We start from the raw sequence: 14,211 nt of genomic DNA on the forward strand, positions 1-14,211 counted from the left end.
ATTATCACCATAATCACATCTTTGAAAAACTTAGCCAAACCATAGAGAGTAGTCTCGATCTGTGATGCGCTCGTAGCTGTCCTATGCAGTTATCATTCTAGGATACTTTCTAATGCACAATTGGGGTTGATGAGACACTTGACTCGATACCCCACCTCATCTATCCTAAACAGTTATCAATTCTAGCATGCACATGCAAATGCGTGATATTTCAAATCAGACTTCTAATAGCTTTTCAAAACACATCATATCAGATATCAAACCCTTTTCATGCATACACATATTCATTCACCAAACAATCAATCAATCAATCACATCACAATCCTAGGATCCCACGATCCTAGGAACACATATTCACACAGTTCTCAGGCAAGGATTTGCCTGGAATGTTGCCATACCTGTCACGCGTCCAGAAAAATCTTCAAAATGCCTCAAGCTTCGAAACTGGTCGCTCAAGGTCTACGAGACGTGCCCGGTGCACTTGCAAACATACACAAGTGGTAAATGACTAAACTCTACACTAGTTTAGATTCACAATCAAAACGATTATAGAACAAAATCGTTGAGGCATGTCATTGCCTCAAGAGGGTATCGATGGGTAGTGTCGACCGACAAGCCCTCCAATAGGCCTCTTCCTAACTTCTAGACGTTGCCACGAGACCCCAACACTCAATGCTTCACTGAGTCCATCCTTAACACATTCTTAATGCTTTCTATAGTCTAGGCGTCAACCCCATTGTCACATCCAACTTAGGTACACTTTCCCCAAAGAACTCCAAGGTACGCCCGCTCGCAAAAGCGTGAGCCACGTGCTCAAAAAGATGGTTCTAAATCTTCCCCACAACATCACAATCCCTACCATGCTTCCCTATTGCTTCAAAAATCAACACCTCGAGCCTAAAAGATCAATAAATACATGAATCAACGCTTCTCCAACACAATTCTACACTTTCCCCAAAAAGCAATGTCGCTAACATGCATTCCAAAACATCAATTCTACCTTCCAGCATGCTTTAACAATAATTATACGCGTTCCAAAGAAAAATATACAAGAAATAGGCTCCATTACACCTTGCTCACCCCAAATCAAGAGTCTAGACTGCTGCAATCCTTCCGGCAGCCACCTCAAGCGTTCAATCGAACCCCAAACGGCAAAAATCGTGCCAAGTCGCCACCACCAACACCACCTAATCGCTAATATGAGGGGAAGAACACGTTCCCCAAGCTAGAATCCTATCAAACAATGATGAAATCAATGAGGAAGAGTGCTCGGTTGGGGAAAAGGGGGAAAACAAATACAAAAATGGGAGAGAGAGCTCACGTAGGGAGCGTGTGGGTAGGGAGAGGCGCTGACAGAGGGGGACAGACAGAGAGGGTTCAGACAGAAATGAGAAAACGGCAGAGGGGGTGAGTGCGTGAGAAGGGAGAAGAAAACGCGAGGGTGAGAGTGAGTGAGGAGAGGGACCGTGCAGGAGGGAGCTAACGGACAGGGAAAAGAGAGTGGCGAGAGAGAAAGAGAGAACGTGCGGCAGAGAGGGAAAGGGAGCATGGGGGTGGCGGAGAAGGGAAATAGCACTAGAGAGAGACAGTTTACCCATGCGCCGCCACCGCAGCCGCCGCTGTCACTGCCGTCACCGCTGCTCAAACCTCTACCTTCTTCTTCTCTGTGTTGCAGTCGTAGCTCAGGGAGAGTCGAAGAGGGGAAACGAGGGAGAAGAGGGAAAGATGAGGGAGCTGAGGAGGAGAGGGCAACGTCGGGACCCTCTTGCACGTGGAGATCGGGTCCGGGTTTGGACCCACTCCAACCCGACTTGAAACATGAAACGAGCGTTACATCCTACCCTCCTTAAAAACAATTTCGTCTCCGAAATTTAGATTATACCTCAATGCAAAAACAGATGTGGGTACTTCTTCCGCATATCCTCCTCAAGTTCCCATGTGGTCTCTTTTAATCCATGGTACTGCCATTCCACTTTCACCAAAGGAATTCTCTTCGTGTGAAGCACTTGCTCTCTTTGATCCACAATTCTAATAGGCTTTTCTTCGATTGTCAAATCATCTTGCACCTGAATACCTTGAAAATCAATCACATTGGTAGGATCTGGTACGTACTTTCGAAGCATGGAAACATGGAACACGCCATGAACATGACTCAAGTCAGGTGGTAGTGCCAATCTGTATGCCACCTCTCCAATCTTTTCTAATATCTCAAAAGGTCCTACGAACCTTGGGCTCAACTTTCCCTTCACACCAAAACGAAAAACACCTTTAGTAGGAGAAATCTTCAAGAACACATGATCACAAACCTCAAAAGCCAAAACTCTACGTCGAATGTCGGCATAACTTTTCTGTCTACTCTGAGCAGTCAACAACTTTTTCCTTATCAATTGCACTTAGTCTGTGTAGTGTTGCAATACTAAAGGGTTTTTGATCTTACCATCACCTAAATCAGTCCAACAAGCTGGCGATCTACATGGCCTTCCGTACAAAGCCTCAAAAGGTGCCATACCAATACTAGAGTGGTAACTGTTATTATACGTAAATTCTGCCAGTTTCACATGTTTGTCCCATTCTCCTTTCCACTCTAAGACACATGCACGCAACATGTCCTCCAATGTTTGAATGGTCCTCTCAGATTGCCCATCAGTTTGGGGGTGGAACGCTGTGCTCAGCTTAAGCTTGGTACCCAATGCCCTTTGCAATTGCCCCCAAAACCTAGAGGTAAAACATGGATCTCGATCCGAAATGATAGACTTTGACACTCCATGCAATCTCACTATCTCGCCAACACAACATTCATATTCATTATCACCATAATCACATCTTTGAAAAACTTAGCCAAACCACAGAGAGTAGTCTCAATCTGTGATGGGCTCGTAGCTGTCCTATGCAGTTATCATTCTAGGATGCTTTCTAATGCACAATTGGGGTCGAGGAGACACTCGACTCGATACCCCACATCATCTGTCCTAAACAGTTATCAATTCTAGCATGCACATGTAAATGCGTGATATTTCAAATCAGACTTCTAATAGCTTTTCAAAACACATCATATCAGATATCAAACTTTTTTCATGCATACACACATTCATTCACCAAACAATCAATCAATCAATCACATCACAATCCTAGGATCCCACGATCCTAGGAACACACATTCACACAGTGCCCCAGGCAAGGATTTGCCTGGAATGCTGCCATACCTGTCACACGTCCAGAAAAATCTTCAAAATGCCTCGAGCTTCGAAACTGGTCGCTCAAGGTCTACGAGACGTGCCCGGTGCACTTGCAAACATACACAAGTGGTAAATGACTAAACTCTACACTAGTTTAGATTCCCAATCAAAACGATTATAGAACAAAATCGTTGAGGCATGTCATTGCCTCAAGAGGGTGTCGATGGGTAGTGTCGACCTACAAGCCCTCCAATAGGCCTCCTCCTAAGTTCTAGACGTTGCCACGAGACCCCAAAACTCAATGCTTCACTGAGTCCATCCTTAACACATTCTTAATGCTTTCTATAGTCTAGGCGTCAACCCCATTGTCACATCCAACTTAGGTACACTTTCCCCAAATAACTCCAAGATACGCCCGCTCGCAAAAGCGTGAGCTACGTGCTCAAAAAGACGGTTCTAAATCTTCCCCACAACATCACAATCCTTACCATGCTTCCCTATTGCTTCAAAAATCAACACCTCAAGCCTAAGAGATCAATAAATACATGAATCAACGCTTCTCCAACACAATTCTACACTTTCCCCAAAAAGCAAAGTCGCTAACATGCATTCCAAAACATCAATTCTACCTTCCAGCATGCTTTAACAATAATTATACGCGTTCCAAAGAAAAATATTAAAGAAATAGGCTCAATTACGCCTTGCTCACCTCAAATCAAGAGTCTAGACTGCAGCAATCCTTCCGGCAGCCACCTCAAGCATTCAATCGAACCCCAAATGGCAAAAATCGTGCCAAGTCGCCACCACCAACACCACCTAATCTCTGATATGAGGGGAAGAACACGTTCCCAAAGCTGGAATCCTATCAAACAGTGATGAAATCAATGAGGAAGAGTGCTCGGTTGGGGAAAAGGGGGAAAACAAATACAAAAATGGGGAGAGAGAGCTCACATAGGGAGCGTGTGGGTAGGGAGAGGCGCTGACAGAGGGGGACAGACAGAGAGGGTTCGGACAGAAATGGGAAAACGGCAGAGGGGGTGAGTGCATGATAAGGGAGAAGAAAACGCGAGGGTGAGAGTGAGTGAGGAGAGGGACCGTGCGGGAGGTAGCTAACGGACAGGGAAAAGAGAGTGGTGAGAGAGAAAGAGAGAACGTGTGGCAGAGAGGGCAAGGGAGCATGGGGGTGGCGGAGAAGGGAAATAGCACAAGAGAGAGAGAGTTTACCCAAGCGCCGCCGCCGCAGCCATCGCCACTGCTCAAACCTCTGCCTTCTACTTCTCTGTGTTGCAGTCGTAGCTCAGGGAGAGTCGAAGAGGGGAAACGAGGGAGAAGAGGGAAAGACGAGGGAGGAGAGGGCAACGTCGGGACCCTCTTGCGCGTGGAGATCAGGTCCGGGTCTGGACCCGCTCCAACCTGACCTGAAACATGAAACGAGCGTTACACACAAGTTAGCCTAAGTCCCTAAAATCTAGTTGTATTAATTGGTTTGAATCACTCAAAGTTGGTCAACTAAAACAAAAGAAATAAAAAGAATGGAAACACAACACTCAACTTTTGGTGCTTAGTATTGAATCTTGTAGTGTCGAGTGCAGTTTTGTAGCTATGCAGCTGCCACGTCTGGCGGTGTTCAGCCAATAATTCTCCCGTTCAATAAAGAATTCGACGAGGGTCATGTTCTTTCCATCTGTTTTCTGGTGTGGATTTCTGGTGAGCAGGGGAACGGCATCCTTCCCTTTTGTGCAGTGAAGAATGAAGCTCTTCTTCCAGTGCAGAGGTACATCCACGACAACAAAGGCATGTCCTTTTAACCATGATTGGCAAACCTGTAAAAACTACAAAATCATTCTCTGTTTCAGAGTCAGAAGACTTCTGACTTCCTGATCTGGGATAAAATTGGATTTCGGTTTTATTCTTGGTTTGAAGTTTTCTCCAATGCAGAATCTACAACCCACAATAAGCAAAATGGAAAAAGATTACAAAAAACTGGTTTTCACAATCATCGTTCTCCCAAGTGGCACATGTAGAACTCGGGATACAAACCTGCTGCTCTGATGCATCTGATTCCCGAAATTTGATAACAGAGATGACAGCTGAAAAATGACTTTCTAGTGGTGACTACATAAACAAAAAAAAAACATAAATATACAGCTGATAGCATACTTATCAAGCTTTGCATCTTTTGGCACAAGACCTGGATTTGCTTGCACTACACTTTCCTTTTCCATAGCACAGTCTTTCAGAACATGATTTTGTCTAATGATAAATAGAGAAAAAGGAATAGCAACAATAAACATATATCAAATGCTCTTGAGATATTTAAACAACAAAAGTCACACTCGTTCAGAAGAAACGTCAATGAGCTCACCTGCTTTAAGGTCCTGGCACCTTAAGAAAGGCTTCGAAAAGACTCTGAGTAGGACACAAGAAAGAGTTCTATAAAATAGCATAAAAGAAAGAAAGAAGAATTAAGAAACAGTCAACGAGGAACAAAAATTGTTTTCAATAAAAAAAAGTGATGCTAAAATTTATTCCTAAATCTAATCAGTCAACAAAAGATTCAAAGGATTAGCTGAAACAAACAGGAATCATTTGTGAATCAGAGAAAGTTAAAAATTCTATTGTTTATGTTAAAAAGGTAAAAGAGAAAAAATAAAAAATTCAGAATATTGAAAATAATTAAAAATAAAAATGACATGTGCCCTTACTGAATTGGATCTATATTGATTCAAAGAGGGTTGATTTGGATCCATGGATTTCAATACCATGAAATAAAATATAATTCCAGCCAGGGTCATTCTTGAACGGCTCAAAATCATGTCAAATTGCTGAATAAATGTGATAACAACAATAATAGTAGCAATAGCTATTAATAAAAAACCACTTAAATCAAACAAAGCCAACTTGTTCTTAGCTCACTAACAAATCACAACATTATCATGTAAGAGAGGCATTGTGATCACCACTGATTAATTCAAGATTACAAACAGCACCAATATATAGCTAGAACGTTGGATGCACATCATGTACTTAATAGGCAGCAGAGTTGGAGAAGAGAAAAACCAAGCAAGAACAAGACTGTCGTAAGTTAATGTGGGAAATACACAATAACATAATGGAGAATGCAGACAAGAAGGAAATGAACTTCTAAATTTACATGAATCGCTGAACATGTCCTCCTTGCAAGATACACCCAGAATGATTTCATTTGAAAGCAGAGACTAGAGAGTAAATAAGTAATTAGTTTGGGAAAAAAAAGAAATTAACATAACACTAGAAGAAAAAACAGTTCTTTATGACCAACTTAAGCTTTAAAATGCTTATTCATGTGCATATATTTCTAATAGAAGCACTAAATTAGCATGTGCTAGAGGAATGCAAAATGAGAAACTAATTGATGAACATATTAACAATTAAAATCATCAACCTTTGATCTGCTTTGTCTGTCTCTTCATTATCTATGCATTTTAGCTCGTTTTCATCAAAGCCTGTGCCCAAGCAGGAAGTCTCAGGTGCTGTATACAAATCGGTGCCAAAGTCATCAAAGTTATCCATATCAACATTCTGCAATTATCAAAAGAAGTGTGTGCAGCCTGGTCATTTCTTCTTGCTTGTGCATGCAATACTTGGCACACAAATAACTAAGAAGCCTCTCAATCATCCTTGTGCGTCTCATTAAATTTACACTTTCTGAAGTTGAGTTACCTTTTTTTGCATATAAATCAATAAATGATTGTGATTTCTGTTCAAGCCATCCAAACTTCACGGATTGACAAAGCTTTCTACCAGACATAGCTCTATTGTTTTTTAGTAGTATCCCATTTAATATAAGGCAACTGGTGTTATGTTATTAGAGGTCATACTGGAATATAGTATTATGATCAGAATAGGTTCATAGCCCTATAACCATGTTATTTGGTCATAACTGTATAGGAGTTATGACCATATATATACTTATATAAGGTGGGCTGTCTAAGTAAATGTATCCTATTTAGTACATATTTAGGAGAGATTTCAAAACTGAACGACCTTTGGTGTCGGATCAGAGGTTTGCCCACCGAGCTTCTTGGATCGCTTGAGAATAGAAAAGTTAGAAGTAAAGTGAAGGCTAGGATGAGTGATGATCTGATTGTTCGAGATCAAAGAGCAGACAGACGACCAAAGGAACAAAGTCTTGCCATGCACGGGATCAGAATATCATGGAACAAAGTCTTATGATCAGAATATTTGTTTAGATATGATCAAATTCATGAGATCTTATTTTGGCAACTGAATTGTGTATAATTTACTAAAAGCAACGTTTTTATGTGAATATGACTCCAAAGTTTAACTGTTGGCTAGGGACTTTCACTTCTGCAACTATGATCACCTCTTTGCTCTTCCATCCTATCTTCCATGAAGGAATCGGTCTGCAAGGAAGCAGAACAGAACCAGATATCATCGTCAATTTCATCTATACCTTCTCGACCATCTGTTCGGTGGTCAACTCGACCTGATGTTTACTTATGCATTTATTAATAGATATAAAATATTTTTATTCTTAATTAGTTTTTATATTCTTCCATTCATTTTACCCAAATTTTTTTTTTGCTGATTTGCATCGAAATCATATACATTATTGAATTGGCTGGTTCACCAAATTGGCAGCATACATTGTCGACTTGATTTAGAAACTGGTTCTTATGACACAACGATCAGACCATCAGGCAGCATTGAATGTTTGATTGCTTGAAAAATAAGGTAGGGAACATCTGGGCGTACGTTGTTTGTATAGGAATATATGGAGACTAGTTCTTGGGTTTCACAAGAGGAGTCGAGATCAAGTCGGCTCATATGTTGCTGCTTCAATCTCGAGAAGAGCTTGACTGGTTCAAGCTAGATAAAATTTTTATTCATCATCAATTTTTATATATATTATTCCATTCAATTTTCCAAAAATTGACAAAAATATATATATATAATATATATTTTTATATGTATTTCATTCCATGCATTGAGAACCGGTGTGCAGAGCTTCTTTGGCTGCCCCCTTTTTTCGACCATCACTCCTTCAATCACCACTCTGCACTACTTTTCTTGCCTTCACTACTATCAGATTTTAAACACCGGCATACAATAGACACCAACATTTTGAAGGCAAGAGTGAGAGTCGTTATTGTTGTCATGGAAAGGGGTTGTGGTTGCTCATAATGAAGGATGACACCGGATGCCTAGTAGTGGACTCTGTTTCCCCTTTTTCCTGCCTCAGTTTGACATCGATTGAGTATGGATGTCATCTTCCATCGGTTCTCCCTATAGCGCTCTGGCAATAGCTTGGAAAGTGCATCAATTCCATAAAAATACTGGCAATTTAGGAACCCTAATCCAGATTGGCACTGCCATATTCTCCTCAATCGATAAAGAGCATCTTGGATCTCATCTGCTGCCAACCATCACTCTTCCACCCAGTTTCCATTCTCCCCTTCTAAAAACTACCGTGAGTTCGTCCTCACTATGAACCCTTACAAGTAAAGCATCCCTCCCTAAGAATGACAACTTAGGGTTTGCAACTGGAATGTATTTACTTAAATATTCTTATCGCCTTGAACAATTATCAAGCTGCTTTTGTATCTTCTCTTCCAGAAATATTTGCATTTTTTTTAGTTAAATTCAAGTTATTGGAAGAGTCCTAAGTCTGGAGCTCATGAAAAGTAAGTGATATCGCTTGTTGTTTTCCACACTCAGTGTCTACGGCATGACCACAGATCGCCGCATATCACATCAATGGGGCTTTTTTTAATTCCACATCCAGCACCTTGCTTGGCACACAAGATTACATCAACAAGACTTTTTCTTCACAGACCTTAACAACATATTTCCTTGGGCTTGAGCTTGAGCTTAACAGAGGAAATTCGAGTCAAGCTTGAGTTAGCTCGACTCGTTTTACAGCTCTATCCACATGACACACACAAATGGACTCGTCCCTATCAACCTGCTTTTGTATCTTCTCTTCCAGAAATATTTGCGTTTTTTTTTTTGTTAAATTCAAGTTCTTGGAAGAGTCCTGAGTCTGGTGCTGATGAAAAGTAAGTGATATCGCTTGTTGTTTTCCACACTCGGTGTCTACGGCACGACCACAGATTGCTGCAGATCACGTCAATGGGACTTTTCTTAATTCCACATCCAGCACCTTGCTTGGCACACAAGATTACATCAACAAGACTTTTTCTTCACAACCCTTAACAACATATTTCCAATGTCATGTTCTTCTCTTCTTGCCTTCTCTTATCTTCTTGCCAGTTTTTTAGCTTTTTTTCTTTTGGGTTTTTCAATTGAACGGCTCGACTCGGCTCAAACATCTTGTGCTCAAGGTTGAGCTCGAGTCAAACTCCTTATAGCAAGCTCAAGCTCGAGTCAACTACACAAAATCGAGCTCAAGATCAACTCATTTAACTCACTTAACTTGTTTAGGTGTTAACTCATATAAGCATTAACTCGTGCCACTTATGTAAGTGTTAAGGTTGCGTAAGCATTATTTCATGTAAGTTTTTAACTCATGTAACATGTGAAAATCTGTTTCTATCCTGACAGTTTAAACTAGTGATCCGGTGAACTGGTTTTCGCAATATTATATAGAATACTGGTGCAAGTCAAGTAGAGTATAAATGAGTTGTGTTCCTGAAACTCAAACTTGATTCACACTGTTACTCTATAATATTTGCCAAACCCGGTTCACTGAATCACTGGTTTTATCTTTGAGGGCAAAAACAAATTTTCATAGCTTATACGAGTTAATGCTTATACGATAATGAGTTAACGCTTACATGAGTTAAACAAGTTAATGATTACACGAGTTAAATTGATTAAACGAGTCAAGTTTGAGCTTGATTTTATGTAGTCGAGTCGAGCTCGATCATGTTTTAAGGAGCTTGACTCAAGTTTGAGCCGAGATCAAGCTCAAGTTTTTTGAGTTGAATCAAGCTTGAGCTGGCTAATCTCAGGTCCTACTTGTGAAGAAAAAGTCCTACGAATATGAATATGTTGAAAACTTGCAAGGAAATGTGTTTTTAAGGGTTGTGAAGAAAAAGTCTTGTTGATGTAATCTTGGGTGCCAACTAAGTTGCTGGACGTGGAAATAAGAAGTCCCGCAAATTAGAAAAAGTCTCATTGATGTGATCTGCGGCCGTGCCGTAGACACCGAGTGTGGAAAACAACAAGCGATATCACTTGCTTTTAATGAGCACCAGGCTCATTTTTTTTAAAGCTAACAGTAGAAATGCTAGCTCTTTTTGATAAATCCTGTTTCACTCCTTATTTGGCTTAGTAATCAACTGATCAGTTGGTCAAAGCAGGTAATTTTAAACAGTCGAAGAAAGGAATGAAGTTTTGACAGAAGTCATGTCTTCAAGCTATGCAGAATTTGCCAGGTCAATTTTTAAGAAATGCAGTTCATTAGCTGATTTATTCATGCCATCTCTTATTGTTAGATGTCATATGCAAAGTCTGGATGATGCAAAATGTACATGACCTTGAAATTTGATGATTGAAAGCTCCAATCTGATCACATTTTATTTCACTACAGAAATGACGTTTGGAAAACTTAAGAATGTAGGAAAACAATCAAAATTTCAAATCTCAAAGACTGATTGAAATGTTCCCATGCAAAGGTTCTTAATTTTTGTCTCCTATATATGGGCCTAGTTGTTTCCAAGTATCAGACGATAAGGGCAATGATCAAGAACACAAATTCATTAGAGGAGAAAAAGAACAATCCAAATGTATTCTGTAAGAGAGGAAGCCCTGGTACAGGTTGAGTCTTTCAATTTCGACGATGGAAAAAATAGGTATGATGTAGGAAGAAGCAGAAGTGACTATACAAAAGAGTGAGGAATGAAATCATAATCCAAGCCGACCCTGAAACAGAGCCTCAGGGGATTGATCGCATTCCCAGTCAGCCTTAAAGGGAATTGATTACAAGTTATCACTCCATATCAGAGTGGAGTCAGAAATTTTCTTTAAACTTCAACCTTTAAAGAACACTCTAAGTTTAAATTTCAATCTTTAATTGGCACTTATATGCAAATAAAGTAAATTTGATGGGCCAGTGTGCCTACAACATTACTCTGCCACTGCATCAACCCAATTGGAAGTCTTCTCTTTAATTTGGTAGTCTATTATAGCTTTCATGGATGAATGGTCCCAAAATGCACCTTTGAGACACTTTTATCCAGCATATGAGGGTGTATCTGTGACACTCAATTCTTTTATCTTTTTGCATTTTATTAAATTTTTGAAATACCAATACGGACCGGACCAAAGATCTTGTGTACACTAATACCTTGTCTTAGATGTAGCATTATATACACCCAATCCAACCCAAACTGATGGATGGGATGGATGGAATTCCAAGAATAAAATATGTTGTCACAAAAGTACATCTCCACAAACAAACAGGCGACTAAGTTTACATTTTGTTTTCAGGTCAGTTGGATGAAGGGAACTAAACCACACGGATAAATTATCACCACTTTGAGGTCAGTTGGATGAAGGGAACATCTTATAGGAGAATGATATGACTATATCCTTTTGAGGAAAGAAGCCACCCAAGAGTTTAAACATTCAGCATGAAAAGGCTTGGATACAGTGATGGGGCAAACCATTCAACACGAGTGAGTGCTGTCAAAATTAAAACTAAGAAGTGAATCAGTAACACTTGCTCATGCCGTGAGCTCACTACACAAGGACCTCACACCACTTCAGCACACACCTGTAGGGCTGTATACGGGCCGAGTCAAAATCGTGCTCATTCAGCTTGGCTCAAGTTTGAGTTCAGCTATGCAAGGTCAGCTTGAACTCCATGCGATAGACCAAGCCACACCTCGAGCATGACTCTTTTAAGCTCATTCACCAACTCCCCATTTGACCTGATTTCTTTTTTTGGTTTTAAGTTTGAAAATTTTCAAAAGAATGCCTGGAATAATGGTTTACTCAAGTTCAATCAAGTCAATTTTATGAAACTCGAACTTGACTTGTTTATAATCATGACTTTTGAGTTAAGCTTGAGCTTAACTGAGCAAATTCGAATCGAGCTTGAGTGGGCTCGACTCGTTTTACAGCTCTATCCACATGACACACACAAATGGACTCGTCCCCTGTTTATAATGGTGAAACAAGTCAGTTGGAGTGGGGAAGCTTCAACCTAAGGATGTCAATATGTGTGATTTGAATTGAATGTCCAAGCCAACTGCTCCAAAAACATTTGGATGAAGAAAAGAAATTTACTAATCAACTAAAAAATCAGATAGGATTTGAAATTAAGAACTGACATCCGGTTAGTTTTAGATTCATATATGCATAAACATCCAAACGGATTCAGATTTAGTTATATAAAAATATTCAATCGAATTCAGATTCACATTCCAGTATACAAAAGTATCCAATCAGAACCAGATGGGACTTAATTTAAATGAAAATTTTACATTCAATGCTCTTAACAGTTTGTAAATCAGCCAGATTCAGTTTGAAAATATGGATTCAGATTCAAATTGATATATGAATACAAAAATAGGATTCAGGCTGGATTCTGATTGTGACATCTGATTTCAGATTCAGATTAGGATGAAAAAAATGGATTTAGATCAGATTCAAATTAAGAAATCTGATTTCGGATGAGGAAAAAAATTAGATTCAGATGAGATTCAGATTGTGGAATCTGATTTCGGATTCAAATATGGATATGACTTTTTTTTCATTTGTTTGGGAGCTCAACATCGACGGATGGTTAATAATATATTTTATTTGAATCCGATTCATTGGGTACCCCATCCATCCTTGCAGATTTTCCCACTTTTCAAACATTTTTCATTTTTATTTTTTGTATTTAGGTCCATCAATTTTCAAGAAAAACAAGGTCAGTCGTTCTCTGAGTCCTCCCAACTCCTCCAGGAGTATCGGTGACGACTGTTCACAATGTTCTTAATGAGAAGGTTGCAGAATCTTACTTCAGCTTCTCCAAGCATACACCCAAAATTGCGTAACGTACCAGCATGCTAGAGCTTGTGGACATTCAGAAATGGTTCAATATTTGGGTGGCGGCCTTTTCGATATGAGTAATTACTGAAAATAAAATCTAAACTGAATCTGTATCTGATCCGATACTTATATATATCAAAATGGTTCCATATATCCATTGACAGTGCTAACTCCATAAAGCCACGTGTTCTGACGGGGTCATAGTTATTTAAGCTCATGTCCCACTTGTGTGTGTGTGTGTGTGTATATATATATATATATGTATATATATATATATATATATATATATATATATATATATGGGGAGAGAGAGAGAGAGAGAGAGAGAGAGAGAGAGAGGCAGAGAGATTAAAAACTTTTAAACGCAGAAGAAATTTATTTTATTGGATTTGAAGCATCAAAGGTAAAAAAGGGCAACACCATCGCCAATGTTCCCATAGCCAAGCCATTGCTAGGGATGTCAACGGATCGGATTTGGATCAGATGTATCTTTTAACATATCCGATTTTTCGGATATTCATATATTCGGATTCGGATATGAATTCGGATTCAGATGAAAAGAAGTTTATATCATATCCGAATCCGATTTTAAAATCTATATCCGATTTCTATCTATATCTGATTTATAAGTTCTTTTGGATCTGATCCGAATCCAAATTTTAAATTATATCTGAATCTGATCCAAACCGAATTTGAAATTATACCCGAATCCAACTTTTAAGTTATATCCGAATCCGACCCGAATCTGATTTATGACTTTTAAACCATATGCAAATCTGATCCAAATTCAATTTAGGTGTCAAAAATATATAGTAAACACAAAATGAACTACCAATATTGACGTTGGTGATAATTGTCAAGCTTATTAAGGGAGAGAGAGAATATATATATATATATATATATATATATATATATATATATATATATATATATATATATATGTATATAGCCAAGTTATCAAAAGCTGTCTTTGGGAGTTCTAGCCAAGTTATCAGCCTGCCAAGAGAACAAAAAGTACATAGCAAGA

This window comes from Nymphaea colorata, chromosome 4, assembly GCF_008831285.2.
Source record: "Nymphaea colorata isolate Beijing-Zhang1983 chromosome 4, ASM883128v2, whole genome shotgun sequence".
NCBI lineage: Eukaryota > Viridiplantae > Streptophyta > Magnoliopsida > Nymphaeales > Nymphaeaceae > Nymphaea > Nymphaea colorata.